Raw genomic sequence first — 19011 nt, forward strand, 5'->3', positions numbered from 1 at the left:
TGTAGTGTGCTTTGCATATACAACCAGTAGAGGTCGCTGCAGGACCCACACTCACTTGCGTTGCCAAGGAGGCCTCCAGCTGTTGCATGCCGACTGCTTGAATGACAACACAATATGCAAATCCGTGTGCTCTGGGAATGATTTGCACTAGTTGTGGGTATAGTTTGGGGGGATGCGTCAGGAATAGGCACTTTACCACCTCAATGTTAATAGATGTGGCCTCCTTGCGGTATTTTGTCCCCAGGTGGGAGTCGCTTGTGCTGCCTCAGGTAAATCTCCTTCAGCCAAAGGGGGTGTGCCCGAGCTGCGGCCCTCCTGAGCCCTAGTCCAACTCATACTTACCTGGCAGGGGAGATACCATGATCACGAAGGTGGTTCTCCCAGGGCGAGGCTCATCCATTGCACTCCGGGTGTGTTGACCCCTGCGATTTCCCCAAATGCGGGAAACTCGACTGCATAATTTGTGGTAGTGGGGGACTGCGTTCGCGCTTTCCCCTGATCAGCTCTGGTAAAAGTCAGCCCTTTGTACCTAGTACCTCCATTAGGTTTGCTTTCCTTCCTTCCATCCTTTCATCACTCTTAGCCCTGCCCACGCGCCCCTTAAGCTGCGCCATTAGCTTACACTCTGTGTTCTGCTCTGATCTCTACTGCTGTGTGCTGGCTGCATATGCTTCCTTGTTTTTACTTTGCTTGTGCCTTGTAGTGTGCTTTGCATATACAACCAGTAGAGGTCGCTGCAGGACCCACACTCACTTGCGTTGCCAAGGAGGCCTCCAGCTGTTGCATGCCGACTGCTTGAATGACAACACAATATGCAAATCCGTGTGCTCTGGGAATGATTTGCACTAGTTGTGGGTATAGTTTGGGGGGATGCGTCAGGAATAGGCACTTTACCACCTCAATGTTAATAGATGTGGCCTCCTTGCGGTATTTTGTCCCCAGGTGGGAGTCGCTTGTGCTGCCTCAGGTAAATCTCCTTCAGCCAAAGGGGGTGTGCCCGAGCTGCGGCCCTCCTGAGCCCTAGTCCAACTCATACTTACCTGGCAGGGGAGATACCATGATCACGAAGGTGGTTCTCCCAGGGCGAGGCTCATCCATTGTACTCCGGGTGTGTTGACCCCTGCGATTTCCCCAAATGCGGGAAACTCGACTGCATAATTTGTGGTAGTGGGGGACTGCGTTCGCGCTTTCCCCTGATCAGCTCTGGTAAAAGTCAGCCCTTTGTACCTAGTACCTCCATTAGGCTTGCTTTCCTTCCTTTCATCACTCTTAGCCCTGCCCACGCGCCCCTTAAGCTGCGCCATTAGCTTACACTCTGTGTTCTGCTCTGATCTCTACTGCTGTGTGCTGGCTGCATATGCTTCCTTGTTTTTACTTTGCTTGTGCCTTGTAGTGTGCTTTGCATATACAACCAGTAGAGGTCGCTGCAGGACCCACACTCACTTGCGTTGCCAAGGAGGCCTCCAGCTGTTGCATGCCGACTGCTTGAATGACAACACAATATGCAAATCCGTGTGCTCTGGGAATGATTTGCACTAGTTGTGGGTATAGTTTGGGGGGATGCGTCAGGAATAGGCACTTTACCACCTCAATGTTAATAGATGTGGCCTCCTTGCGGTATTTTGTCCCCAGGTGGGAGTCGCTTGTGCTGCCTCAGGTAAATCTCCTTCAGCCAAAGGGGGTGTGCCCGAGCTGCGGCCCTCCTGAGCCCTAGTCCAACTCATACTTACCTGGCAGGGGAGATACCATGATCACGAAGGTGGTTCTCCCAGGGCGAGGCTCATCCATTGCACTCCGGGTGTGTTGACCCCTGCGATTTCCCCAAATGCAGGAAACTCGACTGCATAATTTGTGGTAGTGGGGGACTGCGTTCGCGCTTTCCCCTGATCAGCTCTGGTAAAAGTCAGCCCTTTGTACCTAGTACCTCCATTAGGCTTGCTTTCCTTCCTTCTATCCTTTCATCACTCTTAGCCCTGCCCATGCGCCCCTTAAGCTGCGCCATTAGCTTACACTCTGTGTTCTGCTCTGATCTCTACTGCTGTGTGCTGGCTGCATATGCTTCCTTGTTTTTACTTTGCTTGTGCCTTGTAGTGTGCTTTGCATATACAACCAGTAGAGGTCGCTGCAGGACCCACACTCACTTGCGTTGCCAAGGAGGCCTCCAGCTGTTGCATGCCGACTGCTTGAATGACAACACAATATGCAAATCCGTGTGCTCTGGGAATGATTTGCACTAGTTGTGGGTATAGTTTGGGGGGATGCGTCAGGAATACGCACTTTACCACCTCAATGTTAATAGATGTGGCCTCCTTGCGGTATTTTGTCCCCAGGTGGGAGTCGCTTGTGCTGCCTCAGGTAAATCTCCTTCAGCCAAAGGGGGTGTGCCCGAGCTGCGGCCCTCCTGAGCCCTAGTCCAACTCATACTTACCTGGCAGGGGAGATACCATGATCACGAAGGTGGTTCTCCCAGGGCGAGGCTCATCCATTGCACTCCGGGTGTGTTGACCCCTGCGATTTCCCCAAATGCGGGAAACTCGACTGCATAATTTGTGGTAGTGGGGGACTGCGTTCGCGCTTTCCCCTGATCAGCTCTGGTAAAAATCAGCCCTTTGTACCTAGTACCTCCATTAGGCTTGCTTTCCTTCCTTCCATCATTTCATCACTCTTAGCCCTGCCCACGTGCCCCTTAAGCTGCGCCATTAGCTTACACTCTGTGTTCTGGCTGCATATGCTTCCTTGTTTTTACTTTGCTTGTGCCTTGTAGTGTGCTTTGCATATACAACCAGTAGAGGTCGCTGCAGGACCCACACTCACTTGCGTTGCCAAGGAGGCCTCCAGCTGTTGCATGCCGACTGCTTGAATGACAACACAATATGCAAATCCGTGTGCTCTGGGAATGATTTGCACTAGTTGTGGGTATAGTTTGGGGGGATGCGTCAGGAATAGGCACTTTTCCACTTTACCACCTCAATGTTAATAGATGTGGCCTCCCTGCGGTATTTTGTCCCCAGGTGGGAGTCGCTTGTGCTGCCTCAGGTAAATCTCCTTCAGCCAAAGGGGGTGTGCCCGAGCTGCGGCCCTCCTGAGCCCTAGTCCAACTCATACTTACCTGGCAGGGGAGATACCATGATCACGAAGGTGGTTCTCCCAGGGCGAGGCTCATCCATTGCACTCCGGGTGTGTTGACCCCTGCGATTTCCCCAAATGCGGGAAACTCGACTGCATAATTTGTGGTAGTGGGGGACTGCGTTCGCGCTTTCCCCTGATCAGCTCTGGTAAAAGTCAGCCCTTTGTACCTAGTACCTCCATTAGGCTTGCTTTCCTTCCTTCCATCCTTTCATCACTCTTAGCCCTGCCCATGCGCCCCTTAAGCTGCGCCATTAGCTTACACTCTGTGTTCTGCTCTGATCTCTACTGCTGTGTGCTGGCTGCATATGCTTCCTTGTTTTTACTTTGCTTGTGCCTTGTAGTGTGCTTTGCATATACAACCAGTAGAGGTCGCTGCAGGACCCACACTCACTTGCGTTGCCAAGGAGGCCTCCAGCTGTTGCATGCCGACTGCTTGAATGACAACACAATATGCAAATCCGTGTGCTCTGGGAATGATTTGCACTAGTTGTGGGTATAGTTTGGGGGGATGCGTCAGGAATAGGCACTTTACCACCTCAATGTTAATAGATGTGGCCTCCTTGCGGTATTTTGTCCCCAGGTGGGAGTCGCTTGTGCTGCCTCAGGTAAATCTCCTTCAGCCAAAGGGGGTGTGCCCGAGCTGCGGCCCTCCTGAGCCCTAGTCCAACTCATACTTACCTGGCAGGGGAGATACCATGATCACGAAGGTGGTTCTCCCAGGGCGAGGCTCATCCATTGTACTCCGGGTGTGTTGACCCCTGCGATTTCCCCAAATGCGGGAAACTCGACTGCATAATTTGTGGTAGTGGGGGACTGCGTTCGCGCTTTCCCCTGATCAGCTCTGGTAAAAGTCAGCCCTTTGTACCTAGTACCTCCATTAGGCTTGCTTTCCTTCCTTCCATCCTTTCATCACTCTTAGCCCTGCCCACGCGCCCCTTAAGCTGCGCCATTAGCTTACACTCTGTGTTCTGCTCTGATCTCTACTGCTGTGTGCTGGCTGCATATGCTTCCTTGTTTTTACTTTGCTTGTGCCTTGTAGTGTGCTTTGCATATACAACCAGTAGAGGTCGCTGCAGGACCCACACTCACTTGCGTTGCCAAGGAGGCCTCCAGCTGTTGCATGCCGACTGCTTGAATGACAACACAATATGCAAATCCGTGTGCTCTGGGAATGATTTGCACTAGTTGTGGGTATAGTTTGGGGGGATGCGTCAGGAATAGGCACTTTACCACCTCAATGTTAATAGATGTGGCCTCCTTGCGGTATTTTGTCCCCAGGTGGGAGTCGCTTGTGCTGCCTCAGGTAAATCTCCTTCAGCCAAAGGGGGTGTGCCCGAGCTGCGGCCCTCCTGAGCCCTAGTCCAACTCATACTTACCTGGCAGGGGAGATACCATGATCACGAAGGTGGTTCTCCCAGGGCGAGGCTCATCCATTGCACTCCGGGTGTGTTGACTCCTGCGATTTCCCCAAATGCGGGAAACTCGACTGCATAATTTGTGGTAGTGGGGGACTGCGTTCGCGCTTTCCCCTGATCAGCTCTGGTAAAAGTCAGCCCTTTGTACCTAGTACCTCCATTAGGCTTGCTTTCCTTCCTTCCATCATTTCATCACTCTTAGCCCTGCCCACGTGCCCCTTAAGCTGCGCCATTAGCTTACACTCTGTGTTCTGGCTGCATATGCTTCCTTGTTTTTACTTTGCTTGTGCCTTGTAGTGTGCTTTGCATATACAACCAGTAGAGGTCGCTGCAGGACCCACACTCACTTGCGTTGCCAAGGAGGCCTCCAGCTGTTGCATGCCGACTGCTTGAATGACAACACAATATGCAAATCCGTGTGCTCTGGGAATGATTTGCACTAGTTGTGGGTATAGTTTGGGGGGATGCGTCAGGAATAGGCACTTTTCCTCTTTACCACCTCAATGTTAATAGATGTGGCCTCCCTGCGGTATTTTGTCCCCAGGTGGGAGTCGCTTGTGCTGCCTCAGGTAAATCTCCTTCAGCCAAAGGGGGTGTGCCCGAGCTGCGGCCCTCCTGAGCCCTAGTCCAACTCATACTTACCTGGCAGGGGAGATACCATGATCACGAAGGTGGTTCTCCCAGGGCGAGGCTCATCCATTGCACTCCGGGTGTGTTGACCCCTGCGATTTCCCCAAATGCAGGAAACTCGACTGCATAATTTGTGGTAGTGGGGGACTGCGTTCGCGCTTTCCCCTGATCAGCTCTGGTAAAAGTCAGCCCTTTGTACCTAGTAGGGATGGGACATCGAAAGAAAACATCGATCAAATGATGTTTTTCAACATTGGTTGCAAAACATCATTTAGACCTAAACATTGGTACTGTGAACCCGATGTTAACCGATGTTTCGATATTTTTTAAATAAACTGGTTACCAAAGCATATAATACACTAATAAGCTTCTGAAATGATAAATAATCCCTCTATTAAGTTTATCTTGTTGGAGGCTTACAGTTATACACACACAATGGATATATGATTCATGTTTTGTGGTAAATCAAATTTGTTACTGAAGGAAAAAAACATGAAGCGTTAACTATCAAAACTTTATTACAACAACTCACAATCTGCTATTTTTACCTAGATTTTTAACTGTAGCAACAGGCTAATAACTTATGTTGATCATAGAAAATATCAAAAAAACTGTACACACAGTGCAACATAGAACATACTACATAGAACAATCACATAGTACATTGAAAAAAACTCTTTGTAGCAAAATAGGAATCTACTATTGAGGTACATAAATTATGGGCCTCACAATACAGGTGGATAAATCAAAATAAAAACTGGGAGGGGAATAATAGAACTTGGGGAAGGGGAGACTCCAGTCCAGCATACTTTCAAACTGGCCCCCAAATTTTCCCAATAGCTGCATCCAGCCAGCCATCATAGCAACCAGTGAGTCACTATCAGCACCAGTTGCAGTGAGGCAGGGGTGGGGCTGTCCTGTGTGCTGCTGCTGAATGGCTGGCCAGACTGTCTTTCACTGTCAGCTACCAACCACAGCAGCAGCACACAGCCACACACACATATGAAAGCCCAGCCAGCAGTGATACTGTCATGTTTGTTAATGTTTTTTTTATCAGTCTCTTAAGTTTTTAATGAATATAAATCAAGGAGAGAGTGAGCTGGCTGCAAACACAAAAGAAAAAAACATTGGAAGATTGTGAAAAACATCGGGGGGAGAAATCTTGCGATGGTGATGAAACATTGGATCCTCAACATTGCAGGGTTAAACATCGAACATTGGAACCATAAATCCGATGTTACCGATGAAACATCATATGATTACCCATCCCTAGTACCTAGTACCTCCATTAGGTTTGCTTTCCTTCCTTCCATCCTTTCATCACTCTTAGCCCTGCCCACGCGCCCCTTAAGCTGCGCCATTAGCTTACACTCTGTGTTCTGCTCTGATCTCTACTGCTGTGTGCTGGCTGCATATGCTTCCTTGTTTTTACTTTGCTTGTGCCTTGTAGTGTGCTTTGCATATACAACCAGTAGAGGTCGCTGCAGGACCCACACTCACTTGCGTTGCCAAGGAGGCCTCCAGCTGTTGCATGCCGACTGCTTGAATGACAACACAATATGCAAATCCGTGTGCTCTGAGAATGATTTGCACTAGTTGTGGGTATAGTTTGGAAGGATGCGTCAGGAATAGGCACTTTACCACCTCAATGTTAATAGATGTGGCCTCCCTGCGGTATTTTGTCCCCAGGTGGGAGTCGCTTGTGCTGCCTCAGGTAAATCTCCTTCAGCCAAAGGGGGTGTGCCCGAGCTGCGGCCCTCCTGAGCCCTAGTCCAACTCATACTTACCTGGCAGGGGAGATACCATGATCACGAAGGTGGTTCTCCCAGGGCGAGGCTCATCCATTGCACTCCGGGTGTGTTGACCCCTGCGATTTCCCCAAATGCGGGAAACTCGACTGCATAATTTGTGGTAGTGGGGGACTGCGTTCGCGCTTTCCCCTGATCAGCTCTGGTAAAAGTCAGCCCTTTGTACCTAGTACCTCCATTAGGCTTGCTTTCCTTCCTTCCATCCTTTCATCACTCTTAGCCCTGCCCACGCGCCCCTTAAGCTGCGCCATTAGCTTACACTCTGTGTTCTGCTCTGATCTCTACTGCTGTGTGCTGGCTGCATATGCTTCCTTGTTTTTACTTTGCTTGTGCCTTGTAGTGTGCTTTGCATATACAACCAGTAGAGGTCGCTGCAGGACCCACACTCACTTGCGTTGCCAAGGAGGCCTCCAGCTGTTGCATGCCGACTGCTTGAATGACAACACAATATGCAAATCCGTGTGCTCTGGGAATGATTTGCACTAGTTGTGGGTATAGTTTGGGGGGATGCGTCAGGAATAGGCACTTTACCACCTCAATGTTAATAGATGTGGCCTCCTTGCGGTATTTTGTCCCCAGGTGGGAGTCGCTTGTGCTGCCTCAGGTAAATCTCCTTCAGCCAAAGGGGGTGTGCCCGAGCTGCGGCCCTCCTGAGCCCTAGTCCAACTCATACTTACCTGGCAGGGGAGATACCATGATCACGAAGGTGGTTCTCCCAGGGCGAGGCTCATCCATTGTACTCCGGGTGTGTTGACCCCTGCGATTTCCCCAAATGTGGGAAACTCGACTGCATAATTTGTGGTAGTGGGGGACTGCGTTCGCGCTTTCCCCTGATCAGCTCTGGTAAAAGTCAGCCCTTTGTACCTAGTACCTCCATTAGGCTTGCTTTCCTTCCTTCCATCCTTTCATCACTCTTAGCCCTGCCCACGCGCCCCTTAAGCTGCGCCATTAGCTTACACTCTGTGTTCTGGCTGCATATGCTTCCTTGTTTTTACTTTGCTTGTGCCTTGTAGTGTGCTTTGCATATACAACCAGTAGAGGTCGCTGCAGGACCCACACTCACTTGCGTTGCCAAGGAGGCCTCCAGCTGTTGCATGCCGACTGCTTGAATGACAACACAATATGCAAATCCGTGTGCTCTGGGAATGATTTGCACTAGTTGTGGGTATAGTTTGGGGGGATGCGTCAGGAATAGGCACTTTACCACCTCAATGTTAATAGATGTGGCCTCCTTGCGGTATTTTGTCCCCAGGTGGGAGTCGCTTGTGCTGCCTCAGGTAAATCTCCTTCAGCCAAAGGGGGTGTGCCCGAGCTGCGGCCCTCCTGAGCCCTAGTCCAACTCATACTTACCTGGCAGGGGAGATACCATGATCACGAAGGTGGTTCTCCCAGGGCGAGGCTCATCCATTGTACTCCGGGTGTGTTGACCCCTGCGATTTCCCCAAATGCGGGAAACTCGACTGCATAATTTGTGGTAGTGGGGGACTGCGTTCGCGCTTTCCCCTGATCAGCTCTGGTAAAAGTCAGCCCTTTGTACCTAGTACCTCCATTAGGCTTGCTTTCCTTCCTTCCATCATTTCATCACTCTTAGCCCTGCCCACGCGCCCCTTAAGCTGCGCCATTAGCTTACACTCTGTGTTCTGGCTGCATATGCTTCCTTGTTTTTACTTTGCTTGTGCCTTGTAGTGTGCTTTGCATATACAACCAGTAGAGGTCGCTGCAGGACCCACACTCACTTGCGTTGCCAAGGAGGCCTCCAGCTGTTGCATGCCGACTGCTTGAATGACAACACAATATGCAAATCCGTGTGCTCTGGGAATGATTTGCACTAGTTGTGGGTATAGTTTGGGGGGATGCGTCAGGAATAGGCACTTTACCACCTCAATGTTAATAGATGTGGCCTCCTTGCGGTATTTTGTCCCCAGGTGGGAGTCGCTTGTGCTGCCTCAGGTAAATCTCCTTCAGCCAAAGGGGGTGTGCCCGAGCTGCAGCCCTCCTGAGCCCTAGTCCAACACATACATACCTGGCAGGGGAGATACCATGATCACAAAGGTGGTTCTCCCAGGGCGAGGCTCATCCATTGCACTCCGGGTGTGTTGACCCCTGCGATTTCCCCAAATGCGGGAAACTCGACTGCATAATTTGTGGTAGTGGGGGACTGCGTTCGCGCTTTCCCCTGATCAGCTCTGGTAAAAGTCAGCCCTTTGTACCTAGTACCTCCATTAGGCTTGCTTTCCTTCCATCCATCCTTCCTTTCATCACTCTTAGCCCTGCCCACGCGCCCCTTAAGCTGCGCCATTAGCTTACACTCTGTGTTCTGCTCTGATCTCTACTGCTGTGTGCTGGCTGCATATGCTTCCTTGTTTTTACTTTGCTTGTGCCTTGTAGTGTGCTTTGCATATACAACCAGTAGAGGTCGCTGCAGGACCCACACTCACTTGCGTTGCCAAGGAGGCCTCCAGCTGTTGCATGCCGACTGCTTGAATGACAACACAATATGCAAATCCGTGTGCTCTGGGAATGATTTGCACTAGTTGTGGGTATAGTTTGGGGGGATGCGTCAGGAATAGGCACTTTTCCACTTTACCACCTCAATGTTAATAGATGTGGCCTCCCTGCGGTATTTTGTCCCCAGGTGGGAGTCGCTTGTGCTGCCTCAGGTAAATCTCCTTCAGCCAAAGGGGGTGTGCCCGAGCTGCGGCCCTCCTGAGCCCTAGTCCAACTCATACTTACCTGGCAGGGGAGATACCATGATCACGAAGGTGGTTCTCCCAGGGCGAGGCTCATCCATTGCACTCCGGGTGTGTTGACCCCTGCGATTTCCCCAAATGCGGGAAACTCGACTGCATAATTTGTGGTAGTGGGGGACTGCGTTCGCGCTTTCCCCTGATCAGCTCTGGTAAAAGTCAGCCCTTTGTACCTAGTACCTCCATTAGTCTTGCTTTCCTTCCTTCCTTCCATCCTTTCATCACTCTTAGCCCTGCCCACGCGCCCCTTAAGCTGCGCCATTAGCTTACACTCTGTGTTCTGCTCTGATCTCTACTGCTGTGTGCTGGCTGCATATGCTTCCTTGTTTTTACTTTGCTTGTGCCTTGTAGTGTGCTTTGCATATACAACCAGTAGAGGTCGCTGCAGGACCCACACTCACTTGCGTTGCCAAGGAGGCCTCCAGCTGTTGCATGCCGACTGCTTGAATGACAACACAATATGCAAATCCGTGTGCTCTGGGAATGATTTGCACTAGTTGTGGGTATAGTTTGGGGGGATGCGTCAGGAATAGGCACTTTACCACCTCAATGTTAATAGATGTGGCCTCCTTGCGGTATTTTGTCCCCAGGTGGGAGTCGCTTGTGCTGCCTCAGGTAAATCTCCTTCAGCCAAAGGGGGTGTGCCCGAGCTGCAGCCCTCCTGAGCCCTAGTCCAACACATACTTACCTGGCAGGGGAGATACCATGATCACAAAGGTGGTTCTCCCAGGGCGAGGCTCATCCATTGCACTCCGGGTGTGTTGACCCCTGCGATTTCCCCAAATGCGGGAAACTCGACTGCATAATTTGTGGTAGTGGGGGACTGCGTTCGCGCTTTCCCCTGATCAGCTCTGGTAAAAGTCAGCCCTTTGTAACTAGTACCTCCATTAGGCTTGCTTTCCTTCCATCCATCCTTTCATCACTCTTAGCCCTGCCCACGCGCCCCTTAAGCTGCGCCATTAGCTTACACTCTGTGTTCTGCTCTGATCTCTACTGCTGTGTGCTGGCTGCATATGCTTCCTTGTTTTTACTTTGCTTGTGCCTTGTAGTGTGCTTTGCATATACAACCAGTAGAGGTCGCTGCAGGACCCACACTCACTTGCGTTGCCAAGGAGGCCTCCAGCTGTTGCATGCCGACTGCTTGAATGACAACACAATATGCAAATCCGTGTGCTCTGGGAATGATTTGCACTAGTTGTGGGTATAGTTTGGGGGGATGCGTCAGGAATAGGCACTTTTCCACTTTACCACCTCAATGTTAATAGATGTGGCCTCCCTGCGGTATTTTGTCCCCAGGTGGGAGTCGCTTGTGCTGCCTCAGGTAAATCTCCTTCAGCCAAAGGGGGTGTGCCCGAGCTGCAGCCCTCCTGAGCCCTAGTCCAACACATACTTACCTGGCAGGGGAGATACCATGATCACGAAGGTGGTTCTCCCAGGGCGAGGCTCATCCATTGCACTCCGGGTGTGTTGACCCCTGCGATTTCCCCAAATGCGGGAAACTCGACTGCATAATTTGTGGTAGTGGGGGACTGCGTTCGCGCTTTCCCCTGATCAGCTCTGGTAAAAGTCAGCCCTTTGTACCTAGTACCTCCATTAGGCTTGCTTTCCTTCCTTCCATCCTTTCATCACTCTTAGCCCTGCCCACGCGCCCCTTAAGCTGCGCCATTAGCTTACACTCTGTGTTCTGCTCTGATCTCTACTGCTGTGTGCTGGCTGCATATGCTTCCTTGTTTTTACTTTGCTTGTGCTTTGCATATACAACCAGTAGAGGTCGCTGCAGGACCCACACTCACTTGCGTTGCCAAGGAGGCCTCCAGCTGTTGCATGCCGACTGCTTGAATGACAACACAATATGCAAATCCGTGTGCTCTGGGAATGATTTGCACTAGTTGTGGGTATAGTTTGGGGGGATGCGTCAGGAATAGGCACTTTTCCACTTTACCACCTCAATGTTAATAGATGTGGCCTCCCTGCGGTATTTTGTCCCCAGGTGGGAGTCGCTTGTGCTGCCTCAGGTAAATCTCCTTCAGCCAAAGGGGGTGTGCCCGAGCTGCGGCCCTCCTGAGCCCTAGTCCAACTCATACTTACCTGGCAGGGGAGATACCATGATCACGAAGGTGGTTCTCCCAGGGCGAGGTTCATCCATTGCACTCCGGGTGTGTTGATCCCTGCGATTTCCCCAAATGCGGGAAACTCGACTGCATAATTTGTGGTAGTGGGGGACTGCGTTCGCGCTTTCCCCTGATCAGCTCTGGTAAAAGTCAGCCCTTTGTACCTAGTACCTCCATTAGGCTTGCTTTCCTTCCTTCCATCCTTTCATCACTCTTAGCCCTGCCCACGCGCCCCTTAAGCTGCGCCATTAGCTTACACTCTGTGTTCTGCTCTGATCTCTACTGCTGTGTGCTGGCTGCATATGCTTCCTTGTTTTTACTTTGCTTGTGCCTTGTAGTGTGCTTTGCATATACAACCAGTAGAGGTCGCTGCAGGACCCACACTCACTTGCGTTGCCAAGGAGGCCTCCAGCTGTTGCATGCTGACTGCTTGAATGACAACACAATATGCAAATCCGTGTGCTCTGGGAATGATTTGCACTAGTTGTGGGTATAGTTTGGGGGGATGCGTCAGGAATAGGCACTTTTCGACTTTACCACCTCAATGTTAATAGATGTGGCTTCCCTGCGGTATTTTGTCCCCAGGTGGGAGTCGCTTGTGCTGCCTCAGGTAAATCTCCTTCAGCCAAAGGGGGTGTGCCCGAGCTGCGGCCCTCCTGAGCCCTAGTCCAACTCATACTTACCTGGCAGGGGAGATACCATGATCACGAAGGTGGTTCTCCCAGGGCGAGGCTCATCCATTGCACTCCGGGTGTGTTGACCCCTGCGATTTCCCCAAATGCGGGAAACTCGACTGCGTTCGCGCTTTCCCCTGATCAGCTCTGGTAAAAGTCAGCCCTTTGTACCTAGTACCTCCATTAGGCTTGCTTTCCTTCCTTCCATCCTTTCATCACTCTTAGCCCTGCCCACGCGCCCCTTAAGCTGCGCCATTAGCTTACACTCTGTGTTCTGCTCTGATCTCTACTGCTGTGTGCTGGCTGCATATGCTTCCTTGTTTTTACTTTGCTTGTGCCTTGTAGTGTGCTTTGCATATACAACCAGTAGAGGTCGCTGCAGGACCCACACTCACTTGCGTTGCCAAGGAGGCCTCCAGCTGTTGCATGCCGACTGCTTGAATGACAACACAATATGCAAATCCGTGTGCTCTGGGAATGATTTGCACTAGTTGTGGGTATAGTTTGGGGGGATGCGTCAGGAATAGGCACTTTTCCACTTTACCACCTCAATGTTAATAGATGTGGCCTCCCTGCGGTATTTTGTCCCCAGGTGGGAGTCGCTTGTGCTGCCTCAGGTAAATCTCCTTCAGCCAAAGGGGGTGTGCCCGAGCTGCGGCCCTCCTGAGCCCTAGTCCAACTCATACTTACCTGGCAGGGGAGATACCATGATCACGAAGGTGGTTCTCCCAGGGCGAGGCTCATCCATTGCACTCCGGGTGTGTTGACCCCTGCGATTTCCCCAAATGCGGGAAACTCGACTGCATAATTTGTGGTAGTGGGGGACTGCGTTCGCGCTTTCCCCTGATCAGCTCTGCTAAAAGTCAGCCCTTTGTACCTAGTACCTCCATTAGGCTTGCTTTCCTTCCTTCCATCCTTTCATCACTCTTAGCCCTGCCCACGCGCCCCTTAAGCTGCGCCATTAGCTTACACTCTGGGCGGTGTTCAATGAGCCTGATTCGCCAGGTTTTTATGGTGAATTTGTGCTGTTTGGCGAATTTCTGACTAAAACGGTGAATCACCCTATTCAATGACCAGTTGGCGAATACATTTGAAGGTTTTTTTCACCATGATTCACCGAGTAGCAATCGCTATCTTTTTATGGTGAAGTGGAATGTGAACTTTTAAAATAAAGTGTTCTGTTTTTTACATTTGGTGTCAAAAAATCAGGAATTTTCATCTGAGGAGGGGCATGCTATTTTTATTCATGTGCTGTAAGCACATGAATATATATTTAATTTTAAAAATAATATTTTTTTTTTTTATTTTTTTTTTACACAGCAGCCAGCAGGTGGCGCCAGAGCGGAGCCGCTCATTACATATTCATATATTCACTGCACGATCATTACGATCCTGTGTAGTAAATATATGCTTGCCTGCTGGCACCCCGGGGGGGCAGCCTGTGCTGCCTGGCACCCGGGGAGCACACCTAACCCCCCACAAAGGTCTGGGCTAGGCAGAGAGACTACCATCTCTCTGCCTGGCACCGTCCTGAGGCTCCCTGCGGCAATCGCCGCAGGAGCTCATATTCGCCTGTCAGGGGCAGCGAGCCCCTGACACGTTGAATACCGGAGCCCGCTGGCTCCGGAACGTGGCGAATGTGCAGCGAATCCTAAAAAGGATTCGCTGCACCTCGCAGGGTATTCACATTGAATACCGCCCTCTGTGTTCTGCTCTGATCTCTACTGCTGTGTGCTGGCTGCATATGCTTCCTTGTTTTTACTTTGCTTGTGCCTTGTAGTGTGCTTTGCATATACAACCAGTAGAGGTCGCTGCAGGACCCACACTCACTTGCGTTGCCAAGGAGGCCTCCAGCTGTTGCATGCCGACTGCTTGAATGACAACACAATATGCAAATCCGTGTGCTCTGAGAATGATTTGCACTAGTTGTGGGTATAGTTTGGAAGGATGCGTCAGGAATAGGCACTTTACCACCTCAATGTTAATAGATGTGGCCTCCTTGCGGTATTTTGTCCCCAGGTGGGAGTCGCTTGTGCTGCCTCAGGTAAATCTCCTTCAGCCAAAGGGGGTGTGCCCGAGCTGCGGCCCTCCTGAGCCCTAGTCCAACTCATACTTACCTGGCAGGGGAGATACCATGATCACGAAGGTGGTTCTCCCAGGGCGAGGCTCATCCATTGCACTCTGGGTGTGTTGACCCCTGCGATTTCCCCAAATGCGGGAAACTCGACTGCATAATTTGTGGTAGTGGGGGACTGCGTTCGCGCTTTCCCCTGATCAGCTCTGGTAAAAGTCAGCCCTTTGTACCTAGTACCTCCATTAGGCTTGCTTTCCTTCCTTCCTTCCATCCTTTCATCACTCTTAGCCCTGCCCACGCGCCCCTTAAGCTGCGCCATTAGCTTACACTCTGTGTTCTGCTCTGATCTCTACTGCTGTGTGCTGGCTGCATATGCTTCCTTGTTTTTACTTTGCTTGTGCCTTGTAGTGTGCTTTGCATATACAACCAGTAGAGGTCGCTGCAGGACCCACACTCACTTGCGTTGCCAAGGAGGCCTCCAGCTGTTGCATGCCGACTGCTTGAATGACAACACAATATGCAAATCCGTGTGCTCTGGGAATGATTTGCACTAGTTGTGGGTATAGTTTGGGGGGATGCGTCAGGAATAGGCACTTTACCACCTCAATGTTAATAGATGTGGCCTCCTTGCGGTATTTTGTCCCCAGGTGGGAGTCGCTTGTGCTGCCTCAGGTAAATCTCCTTCAGCCAAAGGGGGTGTGCCCGAGCTGCGGCCCTCCTGAGCCCTAGTCCAACTCATACTTACCTGGCAGGGGAGATACCATGATCACGAAGGTGGTTCTCCCAGGGCGAGGCTCATCCATTGCACTCCGGGTGTGTTGACCCCTGCGATTTCCCCAAATGCGGGAAACTCGACTGCATAATTTGTGGTAGTGGGGACTGCGTTCGCGCTTTCCCCTGATCAGCTCTGGTAAAAGTCAGCCCTTTGTACCTAGTACCTCCATTAGGCTTGCTTTCCTTCCTTCCATCCTTTCATCACTCTTAGCCCTGCCCACGCGCCCCTTAAGCTGCGCCATTAGCTTACACTCTGTTTTCTGCTCTGATCTCTACTGCTGTGTGCTGGCTGCATATGCTTCCTTGTTTTTACTTTGCTTGTGCCTTGTAGTGTGCTTTGCATATACAACCAGTAGAGGTCGCTGCAGGACCCACACTCACTTGCGTTGCCAAGGAGGCCTCCAGCTGTTGCACGCCGACTGCTTGAATGACAACACAATATGCAAATCCGTGTGCTCTGGGAATGATTTGCACTAGTTGTGGGTATAGTTTGGGGGGATGCGTCAGGAATAGGCACTTTTCCACTTTACCACCTCAATGTTAATAGATGTGGCCTCCCTGCGGTATTTTGTCCCCAGGTGGGAGTCACTTGTGCTGCCTCAGGTAAATCTCCTTCAGCCAAAGGGGGTGTGCCCGAGCTGCGGCCCTCCTGAGCCCTAGTCCAACTCATACTTACCTGGCAGGGGAGATACCATGATCACGAAGGTGGTTCTCCCAGGGCGAGGCTCATCCATTGCACTCCGGGTGTGTTGACCCCTGCGATTTCCCCAAATGCGGGAAACTCGACTGCATAATTTGTGGTAGTGGGGGACTGCGTTCGCGCTTTCCCCTGATCAGCTCTGGTAAAAGTCAGCCCTTTGTACCTAGTACCTCCATTAGGCTTGCTTTCCTTCCTTCCATCCTTTCATCACTCTTAGCCCTGCCCACGCGCCCCTTAAGCTGCGCCATTAGCTTACACTCTGTGTTCTGCTCTGATCTCTACTGCTGTGTGCTGGCTGCATATGCTTCCTTGTTTTTACTTTGCTTGTGCCTTGTAGTGTGCTTTGCATATACAACCAGTAGAGGTCGCTGCAGGACCCACACTCACTTGCGTTGCCAAGGAGGCCTCCAGCTGTTGCATGCCGACTGCTTGAATGACAACACAATATGCAAATCCGTGTGCTCTGAGAATGATTTGCACTAGTTGTGGGTATAGTTTGGAAGGATGCGTCAGGAATAGGCACTTTACCACCTCAATGTTAATAGATGTGGCCTCCCTGCGGTATTTTGTCCCCAGGTGGGAGTCGCTTGTGCTGCCTCAGGTAAATCTCCTTCAGCCAAAGGGGGTGTGCCCGAGCTGCGGCCCTCCTGAGCCCTAGTCCAACTCATACTTACCTGGCAGGGGAGATACCATGATCACGAAGGTGGTTCTCCCAGGGCGAGGCTCATCCATTGCACTCCGGGTGTGTTGACCCCTGCGATTTCCCCAAATGCGGGAAACTCAACTGCATAATTTGTGGTAGTGGGGGACTGCGTTCGCGCTTTCCCCTGATCAGCTCTGGTAAAAGTCAGCCCTTTGTACCTAGTACCTCCATTAGGCTTGCTTGCCTTCCTTCCATCCTTTCATCACTCTTAGCCCTGCCCACGCGCCCCTTAAGCTGCGCCATTAGCTTACACTCTGTGTTCTGCTCTGATCTCTACTGCTGTGTGCTGGCTGCATATGCTTCCTTGTTTTTACTTTGCTTGTGCCTTGTAGTGTGCTTTGCATATACAACCAGTAGAGGTCGCTGCAGGACCCACACTCACTTGCGTTGCCAAGGAGGCCTCCAGCTGTTGCATGCCGACTGCTTGAATGACAACACAATATGCAAATCCGTGTGCTCTGGGAATGATTTGCACTAGTTGTGGGTATAGTTTGGGGGGATGCGTCAGGAATAGGCACTTTACCACCTCAATGTTAATAGATGTGGCCTCCTTGCGTTATTTTGTCCCCAGGTGGGAGTCGCTTGTGCTGCCTCAGGTAAATCTCCTTCAGCCAAAGGGGGTGTGCCCGAGCTGCGGCCCTCCTGAGCCCTAGTCCAACTCATACTTACCTGGCAGGGGAGATACCATGATCACGAAGGTGGTTCTCCCAGGGCGAGGCTCATCCATTGCACTCCGGGTGTGTTGACCCCTGCGATTTCCCCAAATGTGGGAAACTCGACTGCATAATTTGTGGTAGTGGGGGACTGCGTTCGCGCTTTCCCCTGATCAGCTCTGGTAAAAGTCAGCCCTTTGTACCTAGTACCTCCATTAGGCATCCTTCCATCCTTTCATCACTCTTAGCCCTGCCCATGCGCCCCTTAAGCTGCGCCATTAGCTTACACTCTGTGTTCTGCTCTGATCTCTACTGCTGTGTGCTGGCTGCATATGCTTCCTTGTTTTTACTTTGCTTGTGCCTTGTAGTGTGCTTTGCATATACAACCAGTAGAGGTCGCTGCAGGACCCACACTCACTTGCGTTGCCAAGGAGGCCTCCAGCTGTTGCATGCCGACTGCTTGAATGACAACACAATATGCAAATCCGTGTGCTCTGGGAATGATTTGCACTAGTTGTGGGTATAGTTTGGGGGGATGCGTCAGGAATAGGCACTTTTCCACTTTACCACCTCAATGTTAATAGATGTGGCCTCCCTGCGGTATTTTGTCCCCAGGTGGGAGTCGCTTGTGCTGCCTCAGGTAAATCTCCTTCAGCCAAAGGGGGTGTGCCCGAGCTGCGGCCCTCCTGAGCCCTAGTCCAACTCATACTTACCTGGCAGGGGAGATACCATGATCACGAAGGTGGTTCTCCCAGGGCGAGGCTCATCCATTGCACTCCGGGTGTGTTGACCCCTGCGATTTCCCCAAATGCGGGAAACTCGACTGCATAATTTGTGGTAGTGGGGGACTGCGTTCGCGCTTTCCCCTGATCAGCTCTGGTAAAAGTCAGCCCTTTGTACCTAGTACCTCCATTAGGCTTGCTTTCCTTCCTTCCATCCTTTCATCACTCTTAGCCCTGCCCACGCGCCCCTTAAGCTGCGCCATTAGCTTACACTCTGTGTTCTGCTCTGATCTCTACTGCTGTGTGCTGGCTGCATATGCTTCCTTGTTTTTACTTTGCTTGTGCCTTGTAGTGTGCTTTGCATATACAACCAGTAGAGGTCGCTGCAGGACCCACACTCACTTGCGTTGCCAAGGAGGCCTCCAGCTGTTGCATGCCGACTGCTTGAATGACAACACAATATGCAAATCCGTGTGCTCTGAGAATGATTTGCACTAGTTGTGGGTATAGTTTGGAAGGATGCGTCAGGAATAGGCACTTTACCACCTCAATGTTAATAGATGTGGCCTCCCTGCGGTATTTTGTCCCCAGGTGGGAGTCGCTTGTGCTGCCTCAGGTAAATCTCCTTCAGCCAAAGGGGGTGTGCCCGAGCTGCGGCCCTCCTGAGCCCTAGTCCAACTCATACTTACCTGGCAGGGGAGATACTATGATCACGAAGGTGGTTCTCCCAGGGCGAGGCTCATCCATTGCACTCCGGGTGTGTTGACCCCTGCGATTTCCCCAAATGCGGGAAACTCGACTGCATAATTTGTGGTAGTGGGGGACTGCGTTCGCGCTTTCCCCTGATCAGCTCTGGTAAAAGTCAGCCCTT

The 19011-nt window shown here is 51.3% G+C and overlaps 24 non-coding genes and 1 pseudogene across 24 annotated transcripts; all 25 read left to right on the plus strand.

Annotated features, from left to right (window-relative positions):
* Positions 1–334: 334 nt before the first annotated feature.
* Positions 335–498, plus strand: LOC146041768 (U1 spliceosomal RNA). The gene has a single exon (XR_014463583.1). It is a non-coding gene; the product is annotated as a U1 spliceosomal RNA (small nuclear RNA).
* A 534-nt stretch (positions 499–1032) lies between these two features.
* Positions 1033–1196, plus strand: LOC146042622 (U1 spliceosomal RNA). The gene has a single exon (XR_014463947.1). It is a non-coding gene; the product is annotated as a U1 spliceosomal RNA (small nuclear RNA).
* Positions 1197–1722: 526 nt separating this feature from the next.
* Positions 1723–1886, plus strand: LOC146043799 (U1 spliceosomal RNA). The gene has a single exon (XR_014464773.1). It is a non-coding gene; the product is annotated as a U1 spliceosomal RNA (small nuclear RNA).
* A 534-nt stretch (positions 1887–2420) lies between these two features.
* Positions 2421–2584, plus strand: LOC146041776 (U1 spliceosomal RNA). The gene has a single exon (XR_014463587.1). It is a non-coding gene; the product is annotated as a U1 spliceosomal RNA (small nuclear RNA).
* Positions 2585–3101: 517 nt separating this feature from the next.
* LOC146041784 (U1 spliceosomal RNA) lies at positions 3102–3265 on the plus strand. The gene has a single exon (XR_014463589.1). It is a non-coding gene; the product is annotated as a U1 spliceosomal RNA (small nuclear RNA).
* Positions 3266–3799: 534 nt separating this feature from the next.
* LOC146042631 (U1 spliceosomal RNA) lies at positions 3800–3963 on the plus strand. The gene has a single exon (XR_014463950.1). It is a non-coding gene; the product is annotated as a U1 spliceosomal RNA (small nuclear RNA).
* A 534-nt stretch (positions 3964–4497) lies between these two features.
* On the plus strand, positions 4498–4661 carry LOC146042757 (U1 spliceosomal RNA). Its single transcript, XR_014464005.1, has one exon. It is a non-coding gene; the product is annotated as a U1 spliceosomal RNA (small nuclear RNA).
* Positions 4662–5178: 517 nt separating this feature from the next.
* LOC146043810 (U1 spliceosomal RNA) lies at positions 5179–5342 on the plus strand. Its single transcript, XR_014464774.1, has one exon. It is a non-coding gene; the product is annotated as a U1 spliceosomal RNA (small nuclear RNA).
* Positions 5343–6953: 1611 nt separating this feature from the next.
* Positions 6954–7117, plus strand: LOC146041792 (U1 spliceosomal RNA). The gene has a single exon (XR_014463592.1). It is a non-coding gene; the product is annotated as a U1 spliceosomal RNA (small nuclear RNA).
* Positions 7118–7651: 534 nt separating this feature from the next.
* Positions 7652–7815, plus strand: LOC146042493 (U1 spliceosomal RNA). The gene has a single exon (XR_014463893.1). It is a non-coding gene; the product is annotated as a U1 spliceosomal RNA (small nuclear RNA).
* A 509-nt stretch (positions 7816–8324) lies between these two features.
* On the plus strand, positions 8325–8488 carry LOC146042636 (U1 spliceosomal RNA). Its single transcript, XR_014463952.1, has one exon. It is a non-coding gene; the product is annotated as a U1 spliceosomal RNA (small nuclear RNA).
* Positions 8489–8997: 509 nt separating this feature from the next.
* On the plus strand, positions 8998–9161 carry LOC146043546 (U1 spliceosomal RNA). Its single transcript, XR_014464543.1, has one exon. It is a non-coding gene; the product is annotated as a U1 spliceosomal RNA (small nuclear RNA).
* Positions 9162–9707: 546 nt separating this feature from the next.
* On the plus strand, positions 9708–9871 carry LOC146041799 (U1 spliceosomal RNA). The gene has a single exon (XR_014463594.1). It is a non-coding gene; the product is annotated as a U1 spliceosomal RNA (small nuclear RNA).
* Positions 9872–10409: 538 nt separating this feature from the next.
* Positions 10410–10573, plus strand: LOC146042533 (U1 spliceosomal RNA). The gene has a single exon (XR_014463903.1). It is a non-coding gene; the product is annotated as a U1 spliceosomal RNA (small nuclear RNA).
* A 542-nt stretch (positions 10574–11115) lies between these two features.
* LOC146041805 (U1 spliceosomal RNA) lies at positions 11116–11279 on the plus strand. The gene has a single exon (XR_014463595.1). It is a non-coding gene; the product is annotated as a U1 spliceosomal RNA (small nuclear RNA).
* A 530-nt stretch (positions 11280–11809) lies between these two features.
* Positions 11810–11973, plus strand: LOC146042854 (U1 spliceosomal RNA). The gene has a single exon (XR_014464040.1). It is a non-coding gene; the product is annotated as a U1 spliceosomal RNA (small nuclear RNA).
* Positions 11974–12515: 542 nt separating this feature from the next.
* On the plus strand, positions 12516–12641 carry LOC146044960 (U1 spliceosomal RNA; annotated as a pseudogene).
* A 555-nt stretch (positions 12642–13196) lies between these two features.
* LOC146041809 (U1 spliceosomal RNA) lies at positions 13197–13360 on the plus strand. Its single transcript, XR_014463602.1, has one exon. It is a non-coding gene; the product is annotated as a U1 spliceosomal RNA (small nuclear RNA).
* A 1263-nt stretch (positions 13361–14623) lies between these two features.
* Positions 14624–14787, plus strand: LOC146042456 (U1 spliceosomal RNA). Its single transcript, XR_014463878.1, has one exon. It is a non-coding gene; the product is annotated as a U1 spliceosomal RNA (small nuclear RNA).
* Positions 14788–15325: 538 nt separating this feature from the next.
* On the plus strand, positions 15326–15488 carry LOC146043446 (U1 spliceosomal RNA). The gene has a single exon (XR_014464444.1). It is a non-coding gene; the product is annotated as a U1 spliceosomal RNA (small nuclear RNA).
* Positions 15489–16030: 542 nt separating this feature from the next.
* On the plus strand, positions 16031–16194 carry LOC146041818 (U1 spliceosomal RNA). Its single transcript, XR_014463610.1, has one exon. It is a non-coding gene; the product is annotated as a U1 spliceosomal RNA (small nuclear RNA).
* Positions 16195–16728: 534 nt separating this feature from the next.
* LOC146043689 (U1 spliceosomal RNA) lies at positions 16729–16892 on the plus strand. Its single transcript, XR_014464686.1, has one exon. It is a non-coding gene; the product is annotated as a U1 spliceosomal RNA (small nuclear RNA).
* A 534-nt stretch (positions 16893–17426) lies between these two features.
* Positions 17427–17590, plus strand: LOC146041601 (U1 spliceosomal RNA). Its single transcript, XR_014463513.1, has one exon. It is a non-coding gene; the product is annotated as a U1 spliceosomal RNA (small nuclear RNA).
* Positions 17591–18123: 533 nt separating this feature from the next.
* LOC146041826 (U1 spliceosomal RNA) lies at positions 18124–18287 on the plus strand. Its single transcript, XR_014463612.1, has one exon. It is a non-coding gene; the product is annotated as a U1 spliceosomal RNA (small nuclear RNA).
* Positions 18288–18821: 534 nt separating this feature from the next.
* Positions 18822–18985, plus strand: LOC146042720 (U1 spliceosomal RNA). The gene has a single exon (XR_014463993.1). It is a non-coding gene; the product is annotated as a U1 spliceosomal RNA (small nuclear RNA).
* Positions 18986–19011: the final 26 nt, after the last annotated feature.

This window comes from Crinia signifera, chromosome 1 (assembly GCF_055691185.1).
Source record: "Crinia signifera chromosome 1, ASM5569118v1, whole genome shotgun sequence".
NCBI lineage: Eukaryota > Metazoa > Chordata > Amphibia > Anura > Myobatrachidae > Crinia > Crinia signifera.